This window comes from Scophthalmus maximus, chromosome 1, assembly GCF_022379125.1.
Source record: "Scophthalmus maximus strain ysfricsl-2021 chromosome 1, ASM2237912v1, whole genome shotgun sequence".
Classification (NCBI taxonomy): Eukaryota; Metazoa; Chordata; class Actinopteri; order Pleuronectiformes; family Scophthalmidae; genus Scophthalmus; species Scophthalmus maximus.
Window position 1 is genome coordinate 1887471 of NC_061515.1, and position 12729 is coordinate 1900199.

Sequence of the window (12729 nt, forward strand, 5' to 3'; positions counted from 1 at the left end):
CACAACACTTGTCAGGACAAGGTCAAGTGCCATTCTAGTTTTGTGCTATGAACACAGGTTTGACAGTTTGAACATGTGCAAAATGGAACACGTCTTTTTACAGTATGAGAATATTGTGTCAAAGCAATGAGAAGGGATTCACTGTTTAGTCCAGTCCAGACTGTGTCTCTTTCCTGAGCGAGCAACTTCGGAGAGGGGGCACAGGAAAATGTATTTTGCAAGACATATCTGGATCATTATTACTTTCAAAAGATTAAAAGTAAAAGTAAAAAGTAGAATGAACCTTTTTTTTAGAGCTTTCAAATGAATTAGTATTGAATTGAATGAGTATTTTGAAAAGCGCTCAGAAATACGAGTTGATTAGATGACTAAGATAATTATACATATAGATAGATAGATAGATAGATAGAGAGAGATATATCTAGATAGATAGATAGAGAGAGATATATCTAGATAGATAGATAGATAGATAGAGAGAGATATATCTAGATAGATAGATAGATAGATAGATAGATGGAAAGATGGATAGAAAGATAGAAAGATATATGGATAGATGGATAGAAAGATAGAAAGATAGAAAGATAGATGGGTAGATGGATGGATAGATAGATAGATAGATAGATGGAAAGATGGATAGAAAGATAGAAAGATAGAAAGATAGATGGATAGATAGATACGTAGGTAGGTAGGTAGATGGATAGATCAGGATCAGATCAGATTGCTTTATACAAAATTGTCCCTGAGTGGGAATCCCAGTTTCAAAATGGGGATTTTATTTCAGCGAGTGCCTGAGGGCAAACTACATTAGTCTAAGCAGGAAATCACATCGGAGCCCGAGATGACAAATAGAGACCTTGAATAACTACATTAGAGCTATCGTATTTGGAAATGGGGGGAAATTAATTTCACGGCAGTGCAATGTTTCAGTTTCATAACAGATTTCGCAGGCTGGCCACACAGATATGCGACAATTTGATCCACAAAAATTTTACAATTTCATTAGGAAATCGTCTGTTTGCATTCGCAGCATTTCGGTCTTTGTGTGATGTGGCGCAGAGCGGAGACACTGAGGGGGAAACTGTGTTTTTTGTGTTTCGGTCGTTAAAAAAATCATCAAAATTGACATCTACACCTCTCACTATCTGAAGAATCCAGCCTCTATGTACATGCAAATGCTTTTTTATGCTTCTGAAATTTAATAACAGTTCATGCAAAAATAATTGCGACGTCACAAAACCCTGCTCGTGCATGTTGAACTGACCTTTCAGATGAGCAGCCGGAACTCTCCTCCTGCAGCAACGACAGAGAAAAAGCCTCATGAGTCATTTATGATTTTACGACCTGTACAGTAAAGAAGCAGCAGTGATATTTTAATGTCCCCTGTTGCTACAGTGTTGCTCTGGGTCAGTGTGCATCACAACATTAACACGTGTCATGTACCCAGACTGTATCTAGTTATGATTTTAAACCTGATTACATTTTCACCTGGTGTTGATAAGTGTTCACATGGAGATCTGGAACAACAGCGAAGAAGAAGAAGACGAAGAAGAGAAGATGGTCGCCTTCCGTATAGCTGCCTCATTGCGTTTGCTCGCTCTCCAGTATGTCTCCGCTTCACTTCATTCACGAGTGTGTGTGAACTGCTCTGTGTGTGCTCAGGTGCTCGCTGTTTTTGGAACAGTCGCATGTAGATTCCATCAGACAAGTGTTTTCTCTGCATCACATTTGGATTTGAGTTGAGCTGCAGGTCAATGGAGAGAACTGGGGGATGAATTTAGATACTAGTGTAGAGAAATGTGGGTTACCAGGTGTAAAATAACCCTCAATAGCCTAGTTTCAGTTTAGGCTTTTACTTTTAGTCGTATAGTTACATAAAACAGAGGAGGTGGACTTATGAACAACAGGAGCAACTTTGTCACAGACAAAACGGAAAGCTTCAAAATAAAAAGGATATCACAAAAGTGAGTGGGATAGTAAGCCATAACCTGGTATTAAAAAGAAGAGGAGGACTTCAGCTCCCAAAGGTCTTCGTCTGCAATGAACAGCCATATTTCTGTCAACGCTCTGTTCGTCAAATGTCAGTTTATAACATTTTGGGGTGATTCCTGGTGCACAGCAGCTGAAAAAAAAGCCCAGCAGGAAACTGGATCGCGTTGAAGCGGCAGAGCCTGCCGCTGCCGATTCCCTCCATATGTTTCCGTATAGATATTAAGCCATCGATTACGGGAACGCTGTCATCTAGTTGGCAGCGATTAGGCTGCTGGCTTTGGCAGCCAGTCAACAGCAAATTCACATGCTAATGTCTTCCAAATCAGGTCTCGCCCCCAAACTGGTTCCCCCTTATTGACTTGATTCCCTGATTGGACAGATGGCCACCTTTCAAAATCACAGACGTCTGTTCATGTCACAGGGTTGTGTATGTGTGTAGTGGGGGGGGGGGGGGGGCTCCCAGGCTTATGAATATACAACAATCATCTAGATAAACAACAACATTATCTGGCGTCTGAACCTTGGCGACGATCCATTACGGCCATTACTGTCACATCATGTGCTGCAGTCGGCTTTTAATTGCTCTTATTTGCTATTGAGAATGGGCGGGTGGGGGGGGGGGGGGGGGGCTCAGACACTGTATCAGTCGACGCTCTTAATTGATTTGTCCTCGTGCTTGCCAAGACCGCAGTCAATACAGGCGAGTGCAACGAAACCCGTCAATGCCGCGCGAGGAGTGAGGGCGCCAGCGCCGAGGACCAAACAGCTGCAGCCCGTGGAAAGGGAAGGCAGAAAGAAAACAGCATTTCTATTTCTCCCTCCTCATCCTCATCCTCTTCCTCCTCCTCCTCCTCCTCGCACATCTTCCCCTCACCTCCTGCTCTGCTCTTTCTCTTTCTCCACTCTCTCCTCTCCCCTCCTCACTCTCTCCATTTTCGTGCCTGGCAGCAATCTTTCTCAGGAGACTTTCCTCTGCAGTTGTGTGAGGAGAATGTCAGTCGTGTGTAGTTAGGAGGGTGTGAGGGAGCGTGTGTGTGTGTGTGTGTGTGTGTGTGTGTGTGTGTGTGTGTGTGTGTGTGTGCCTCTACACGAAACGTCCCCTGGATGTGCTCATTAGCAAAACACAAGGCATTCTGGGTACTGCCACTGTCGAGCTTGGCTCTGTGAGTTCGTAAGCAACTAATGAACAGACTCAGGCATGAATACAGGGCAGCGTCACACACACACACACACACACACACACACACACACACACACACACACACACACACACACACACACAGAACATATACATTATACACTGTACATCCCAGGCTAAGAAAACATAATTGGTTTGTTCAATATTCCTCTAATTAAATGTTCGGGTCTGAGGCCCAAGTTCTGCTCTGTTAAAAGGAAGAAGAACATGTTTTGTTCAAAAAGCACAATGCGACGCCTCCAAAGAAAGTTCGTACAGAACCCGGTTCAAGTGAAGCTTCTGCCTTCGGTCCTTCGCAGGCTCTCACACATCTAACACACTGTGGGGTCCTGCTGTGAAACGATTCTTTTCCTCTCTCTCACACTTTCAATAGCAAGGGGAACTTTTTCTTAAATTATTTGATAACATGAAAATCGGCATCCCGATATTTTGGGATAATAAAGACAAACAATCTCTCCACAAGGTCCAGGGTGCGGTTTGTGAACAAAGCTGAATTAAATCCCAGCCTCCAAATATTCGTGCTTGGTGACATTCTGAAAAGCCGTGAAGAGATCGAGGCTGATGGAACCAGGATCATTAGGTCAATCATCTATTGTCTCACTGGTGGCTGCTCCGTTTCTGATGTGATCGCTCTGTCGCACTGTAGGCTGTTCACGTTACAGCCCCTTACTTAGTTTAACAATGTCTACTTTATGGTCTATTGGTGAAGTAATGGGGGGGGGGGGGGGGGTACATTTCTTATAAGAGAAACTGTACCAGAGAATAAAGCAAAAGAATGTGAGCTGGTTTTAAGTTTGAGTGTCACATCTGCAGCATGTCGAGATTCACTATCTAAAGAACAGAGGAATACACTATTGTTGTGTGACATGTTTCAGGCATGGGCACTCATACATATGTATTTTCACGCACAGAAGGAAACAATTTATACCCAATCACATTCCCGCTGTTCAAAACTAATCAGCACACGTGCCACGAAAAAGGAGAAAGTACTTTAATCCGCCGTGAAATAAAATGCTACGAAACGAACAGGTGAACAAAGATAAATATATCCTGGCTTGATGAAATAATTTCTGCATACCTGTCCCGGATAATAACTCATTATGTTAATCACGAGGCCTATTAATCATTTTCTCATTTGAACTGTCGGGGACGTGATTGTTGTGCGAGGACATTGCGTGCACCAGGAAAAAAAAGATTCGCCTTTTGCCATTCATCAAAAAGAAACGGAAAAAAATTGTTGAACGTCAGAATTAAAATAGATAAATCAAGGCTGAAGCTTTTTGTGACGCGTCTGGTCCGAAGTGTAATGATGGGAAGAGTTAAAAGAAGAAAAGAGTGATGGCGGCAACACACTCCGGCTGTTAAGACCCTGACGGTGCTGTAACACAACAGAACAACGGGAAACATATTAGCAATAGCCAGGAGAGAGTGTGTCTGCATACTGTATGCTCCTCCGTGTGTGTGTGTGTGTGTGTGGCACCAGGCTCATATATTGTGATTGTCTCATTGTGCAAATGCCCTACTGGGGTGGCCAGCTGTTCCTGTGCCCATAAAAAGGAGGCAGGAATGTCTGGTGGGATGAAGGAGGCTGCAGACACACACACACACACACACACACACACAGACACACACACATGCTTTATAGAAGATCAGATGTAGGGCACAAAAAAATTCAGACAAAAAATAGAACCTCATGCAAAGACACACCCACATTCATAAACACCTGTATGCATGTGTTTAACACCACTTTACACATTTATACCTGCATTCACGCACAAAGACACACACACACACACACACACACACACACACACACACACACACGGCAGCAGCAGCGGCAGGCGAGGTGGTGGAAGTGTTATCGGTCCATATCTGTGCTCGGAGCCACAGCGGTCTCCAAGGCTGCTATCAGCTCCCCCATTATCTCTGTCTGAGAGTGGAGAGGAAGAGGAGGGAGGGGAGGAGGGGGAAGACAACGATGAAATCTGCTTCCCCCACACCCCCCATCAACCAGCTCCCCTCATCTCTCCTGCGCACGCACGCACGCACGCACGCACACACGCACGCACGCACGCACGCACGCACGCACACACACACACACACACACACACACACACACACACACACACACACACACACACACACACACACACACACACACACACACACACACACACACACACACACACACACACACACACAGCACTAACTCGTTAAGAGGGCGGAAATGAAATGTCCGTCCCCTGAGTCGCCCTGAGAAGCCGAGCTTTGCTACTGTGGCACAAGTTTGGTGACTGCAACGGGCACCGGATGATAAATCTATTGAGGGAAAGAAAAAAGGGGGAGGATGAGGGAGGAAAGAAGAGATGGCACGAAAACAGGGCTGAAAGAATACGACAGAGGACGAGAGAGACGGAGAGACATAGGGGATGTGGGGGGGGGGGGGGGTGTTTAGCAGCCTGCTGCAGCCCCCTACCTCAGGTCTCATTAACTTAATGGTCTCTGTGGATGGTGAAGGGCTGAGCAAGGATGGAGGGATGGAGGGCAACAGGGGGAGGAGAGGAGAGGAGGAGTGTTCATGCTGTGATGCACTTTTGAACAGCACAGACAAAAGAACAAGACTTACGGTTAGAAAAAATATATATATTGACACTGATCAAAAGAAAGTCCGGTCGGGCAGAAGTGGAGAGAGAAGGTGAGTGACAAGACCCCGGTTCAGTGTCAGCGATACAGATCGTTCTGCACCAAGGTGAAAACTAACTGAACACGACGACAAAGGAAACTGTGCAATGAAATATTCATATGAGTGTCTTTGTAAAAAAAAAAAAAAATGCAAACTACAAACCTGGAATATAAAACAATTGGAACCACCAGTAAGAAAGATTTTCTATTTCCTGCATTTTGCTCATGAGACCCAGAACAATGCATCTGTGCACAAAAATCAGGGTCATATTTTTCTCCTGAGCCAACGGCCCTCATTTTTGTTTTATTAAATCAAAAATAACACTTTTATTACATTATTACATTTATTTGCAGCTCTCACAGGCAGTGAGTTAAAAGCCAAGGCTACAGTCAAGTCTCTTCCTCAGCAACCCTCTTTTTTACTTCATCCTGTTTTTAGGCTTTCTTGACATTTTCCATTTTTTCATTTAGATTGGTTTCACTATCAGTAATATAATTAAGAAAAATAATAAACAAAACAGTAAGCATTCAGTGAGGTGTAACATTAAGCAATCTGGTTTGTAACAGTCAATAAATGTAAGTTCCCTTACAAAAGAAAATTGTTTCCATAATTTTATAGTTATATTTTAACAATTTTCTCAAACTTTTGTAATCAAAAGGTCTAGGTGCTTTTATTTAGAACCTAGTTTATTCCTGACCAGGTTACTGGATGTATTTTATTTCCATCAAAATTTGTGCCCGGTTATTCAATTTCTTATTTGTTTTAATAGGTTTTCATTATATAAATCACCGGGTTGATGTTCAAACCAAAACAACCGATATAGATTTTAGTATTTCATCCTCAGCCCACCATCGTCATGTATCCTATGTCTCCTCTGCACTCACTTGTCTTCATCGGTGAGGAGACGGCGGCACTCGTGCGTCCTTTGTGCCGGTGACACAGCCGTCAGTGTCGACAGCGTATATCTGCCGCTATCAACCGGACTGTCCGGCCGCTGGCGCCGCACTCGAGAGGAGCTCCTGCACCACCTCCGCTCTGACAGGGGACACACTCGGACACATGACGCAGCTTCCAGAGGACTGCTGGCCAGAATATAGATGTAGAACGGGCCGAGATGCAACTTCCCGGCACAGTACTGTTCGTATAATGTCATTATTGTGTGTGTGTGTGTGTGTGTGTGTGTGTGTGTGTGTGTGTGTGTGTGTGTGTGTGTCTGTGTGTGAAGGACGGATGGGTATCAGATTTACAAAGACGGCCAATGGCATTTCCACCGTAGTGCCACTCTAGCCATGGCAACACATCGGCTCCGTACGTGTCTGTATTCAAAATCAATTTCCACCATGACACTATTAATCAGAGGTGTCCAATAAGTGTAGCGTGTAAAAACAACGGTTCAGTAATGTGAACTGCGATGGAAAGATCATTCTTCATGTTCCAACTCTTCTAAACTCTGGCCTGAAAGAAAAAAGCAAACAGCTGCTGAGATGAGACACACGACAGACCTCAAACTATTTTACATACATCAGACTGCCACTTGGAAAAAAACAAAGCCAGAGGGACACGGCTGAGATGAATGGGAGAGGAGGGGAGCTGACGATGAACAATATTTAGTACAGAGGCACCGACGACACTGGAGCCAACACGAGTAGAAGCGCTGTAATATATGGGGAAGTGTACTGAGAAACAATTTTTTCATCTGTATTAAAAGTCCCCTGATCACAGCTGTGTTAGGTCTGCGGGGGCCGGAGGGGGCACCATCGAGAATTGCTTATCCAACTCACCACGTTTAAAGTTCGCTATCTCGCACACACACACACACACACACACACACACACACACACACACACACACACACACACACACACACTGCAGGGACCATCTGACAAGGCCAAAGTGATGTTTGTTTCAGGGGACTGCATGTCGGTCCCTCCACAGATGGGCCGGGGCCCTGCACCCTTTCCCCAATGCTCCATTCTGCAGCTGTGTGAGATTAGCTAGGTACCATCAATGCTAATTTGTGCTGATACAACCAAAACTTTTATTGAGATGGGGGGGGGGGTAGATAAAACACGCGCACGCACACACACACACACACACACACACACACACACACACACACAACATCAAAGATGTCTCCTTGAGCCTCTGGGCTGCACCCAAGGAGTAAAGAGTCCACCGTGTCTGTTTAGATACTTTATTATTAAAGCCTTTTGAAAGCTTGGTGTTATGATCTTTTCTAGGATTTTGCGCAACCACGCTTTGTAGGTTTAAACCTTTTCATATGTATGCTCGATTTTACAACATTCTCCACAGCACAGTGAGGTTTAGCCTGGGACCCAGATGAATTCTGGGAGCTCGGTTCATTCGCTCTGGATCTCCTCCAGGGGGAAGTGATTTCCCTCCCGGCAGAAAACGTCCCGGTCCAATCACAAGTGATCTGCTACCTGATAACGGGGCGGGGTTTTATACTGGGACGCGGAGAGACGCGACTTTTGTAAACGACCAAGATGGCTGCCGCTGGTGAAGACTACAAGTACCTGACATTTTCAAAGTTCTCCCACAAAAAACGACAACACTGGTTCACAGACATTGTGGAATCGTCCTGCAGACATCACAGACACCAAAGACACCACAGACATCACAGACACCACAGACATCACAGACATCACAGACACCACAGACATCACAGACATCACAGACATCACAGACACCAAAGACACCACAGACATCACAGACATCACAGATATCACAGACATCACAGACACCACAGACATCACAGACACCACAGACACCACAGACATCACAGACATCACAGACACCACAGACACCACAGACACCACAGACACCACAGGCACATCTCCTCTCTGCTCGACTGTGTTGCTCGACAGACGTCAAATGACTCTTTGCCCTCAGTGGTTAATGTGTTGCGTTTGAATTTTAGCCACATACAGATAATGTATTTACACATTCTGTTGTATCCACTACTTCAACAAGCCACAGACACGTGAATCTCTTCAGTACAACATTACCCCTCTCTCTCTCTTTCTCTCTCTCTCTCTCTCTCTCTCACACACACGGCTGACCCGTTACATTATTTATCATATGCACTATGTCTCCCCCGTTAGCCCACTTTCCTCAGATCAGTAATATACAGTGCGATGTCACGGGGACACACTGCAGTGAGAACAAAGGGGAGGTTTGTTCACTTTATGAAACACTTCATCACAACAGGGACAAACAGAATTGATTCGGCTCGTGGATTATTATTATTCACTGGCAGAGACCGATATTGTTTTCATGCTAAAGCAATAAGGAGGCATCATGTGGACGTTTTGATTACATTATCAGGGCCTACAAGTACAGTTGATAATAAAAAAAAGTGTTCAAGTGCCTCACGACTGAACACAGCGAAGTCTATTCCTCTGAGGGGGTTTTAATACTGCGCAACCATGAAAGTGACTAAATGATGACATCTTAAATAAGCCTAACCTACCTAGCGACACACTGTACTGTGTGCACTGCGGTACGTTCTGCGACGTCATCTTTTATTTCACTGCAGGTGGTACAGTAGGTAAGCGCCGGTTAGAATGAGGTTAATGTCTAAATAAGCAAATGTGAGCGAGAACTGCTGGAAACGTGACCGATTTAATGGCACTGATGCTGCATTTCAGGAGGAAAGTGACACAGAGGATTTACAATTTATACCAGTGATAAAAAAGTAGCACTGACCATTCCCATTTATTTATTTTATTTTTTGCATGTCTCTGAGTCAATATTAATAAAGATTACGCACATTTCTTGATAGCGACGTTGCAGGCATTAAAGGGCCAGTAAGCGATTCTAAAGCGTTACACGTTTTGTAAAGAAATCCGCGAATATTACCTCGCGGTCCGCCAGCTGTCGGTTCTGTGTGTGCGGCAAAAACAAAAATCTGGGTTTTCAGCTCAGCCCTGTGCTCCGTAAATCCCAAAAAAACAACAACAGATGGTGCGGACCGCACCACGCGACACTACGAGCGCCGTTTTTAAACATCACTCGTCGACGACGGGCGGCGCTGCGACTGCCTAGTGGTCAGTGCGTCGGACCCCCGTACCCGAGGTGCCGGAGCAACAAAGACATCAACACGCTCTCTTGTAGCCAATGGTCGCTTCGTACTGAATCCATCACGAGACTGTTCACTCAGAAAACAACAAACTAATAATACAACAGACCATTTGTCCTTTGTCCTTATTCATTTCCGATACGTCGCTGGTCAAAACGCTTGACATGAGTAATTCCAACACATCAAAATGGGAAGAACACACAGATTATCACTGTAAAACTGAGTCATGAGTGTGTGTGTGTGTGTGTGTGTGTGTGTGTGTGTGTGTGTGTGTGTGTGTGTGTGTGTGTGTGTGTTCACCATCGTCTCTCTCCCTTCTCTACCTCCGTCTCTCTCTCTCTCACTCGGATCTGATGCCAAGTGGGCAACAAGAGGAGGCGCTGTGTGTTTGTCTAATGACTACCTGCTGCCTGGCACAGTTACCTTTGGACACTGCAGAGAAATCTGATTAACCACTCAGCCACACTCTGCTCCGGTGCCTTTCATGCACCGCGTACGCATGCATCTGTGTGTCAACACCAGAGAACGCAGTGGAGAGACACTGTGTGTGTGTGTGTGTGTGTGTGTGTGTGTGTGTGTGTGTGTGTGTGTGTGTGTGTGCGCGTGTGTGCGTGCGCGTGTGTGTGTGTGTGCGTGTGTGTGTATTTCCTCTCTGGTGTGCGGCACAGTGTGTTTATAGCTCCGTAATTGGAGCTGCATCTTATTCCTAAGGTGGTTTTATATTCGCTTTCCCAGATGTCATCATTCATCATTCAAACCGTGTTGTGTTTTCGACTGCAATTTCTTTGTCTACAGATTTTTTATATATATTTAAATGGTACAAGGGCCTCATTCAGTGCCGTCAGATTTCACAAACAGGGTCAAACAAGTAGAGCTGCAACAGTTAATCGATTAGTAATCGATTACTAAATTAATCGCCAACCATTTTCATAATCGATTAATCGGTTCAAGTAGTTCTTGTGGAAAACATGTCTAAATTCTCTTCAGCTTCTTAAATGTGAATATGTTCTGGTTTCTTTGCTCCTGTGACAGTAAACTGAAGATCTTTGGTGTGTGGACAGAACAAAACATCATGTTGAGGGTTTTGGGAAACACGATCAACTTTTTTCACCATTTTATGAACCAAACAACTAATCGATGAATCGAGAAAATAAGCCACAGATTCATGGATTATGAAATAATCGGTAGTTGCAGCTCTAGTCACAAGTCTGAGCTTGTGCATCGATTATATGAACGACTGCATCTTCTTTTCCTGTCATCTTCCAAACAAATTACCGTTGCCTCTGCTGCGATCACGAGACATCCCAGTATTTGTGTGCCAAATTCATTCTTCCCACTTCACCGCTCACTTGGTGCGGAGAAGGGCGGCTATCGGTTTTACATGAAAATGATGAATGACGTTTTTAGAGAAAGAAAGTCTGAGTGATCTGAAACAATGGAATCACTCGTGAACGAATTCACGCGTGTCAAAAAGTATCAGTCACAGTCGACGCGGGCACACGTACGAAATGTGTGGCAGCTTGTGAGAACGTGGCTCTGTTTTTAATTTCCCAGGGCCATAAACATTTTAAATGAATCTGTTTTTCAGAAGGCTGCAGAAAAGAAAAAAGGGGAAACGAGGGCTGACACATTCAGATGCCTCCGTGTTTCTCTCTCGCCCTCCCTCACATTTTACCATCTTGTCAGTCGCCGTCCCGGTGGTTTACCTCCTCAGTCTGGCGCACGCGGCGTGCGAACATTCATCAGAGCTGTTTAACCCTCGCAAACGCCCCCAACTGGAAAACAGCCAGGGGAACGTCACAGACGCAGCCAGTTGACAGCGACGATCACCCCCCCCCCCCCCGCCCAGACAGGGAGCAGGCCTTGTTGATGAGAAGAGATCCACTAATTGTTTGATTATACAGATCTCCATGATAATGAATCACTACTCCATGCTTCGGGAACATGGTGTGCAGCCCGAATTACCACCCCAACACTCAAGCTGTGAAAGTTGATTACTCATTAGTGGGTGACTGAGTGGCACAAACAACCCTGGCGCCCTTTTAAATTCCCCTCCTGTGCGTTTTTTGTAATATTTTTTTTTACAGTATGTACATGTAATTGCTTCTGGCTACACGGCGACACGGGAGACTGGCCCCGCACACGATGACGAGGAACATCTTCCATCTTCACATGAGCTCCCATGGTGCAAACGTTCAACCATCTTATATCTTGACTTGGCCGCAGGTTTGGAGGCGGAATAACTCTCCAAAATGTAACTGACATTTTTGGAAACAACTGATTTTAGCAGCCAGAGCACCTCAACTATGACATTAACTTCGTGATCAGGGCCGGCACCTAAGCATAAGCCAACTAAGCGGCTTCTCGGGGCCCCTGACCACCAGGGGCCCAATGTAACAGTCAGACAGTTGATGGAAAAGGCAGTTAGCGTTTAAACTTAAAGATGAAGACGATGTCAAAAAAAAAAAGGGCATGCATGACTAATTTCAATGTTAGCTAGCCGTCGAAGACGCCTTCGGTTCAGTCGAGGTATCTTCAGCGAACGTTGGCTATCTAACCATTAGCTCAGAAATATAACGACAGCTAGATTCCACTCAGTTACTGTATCACTTTGAATATGAAAGTGCATTCATATTGATATCGTTATAATGTGAGCAACACAGCTTCAACTACTATGAAAACTGACCTTTGTCTAAGTGTATGGAGTGTGGAGCCCCGACTTACACCTTGTATGATTCATTTTCATATGAAGTGCAG

The 12729-nt window shown here is 44.8% G+C and overlaps 1 long non-coding RNA gene across 2 annotated transcripts in view; it reads right to left on the reverse strand.

The window, feature by feature from the left end:
* The window catches only part of LOC118307423, a 58422-nt gene that overhangs the window by 32093 nt on the left and 13600 nt on the right, over positions 1-12729 (reverse strand). For both annotated transcript variants that reach the window (XR_007031370.1, XR_007031369.1), the window contains exon 2: positions 1262-1290. This is a non-coding gene — a long non-coding RNA (uncharacterized LOC118307423). The remainder of the gene's footprint in view (positions 1-1261; positions 1291-12729) is intronic.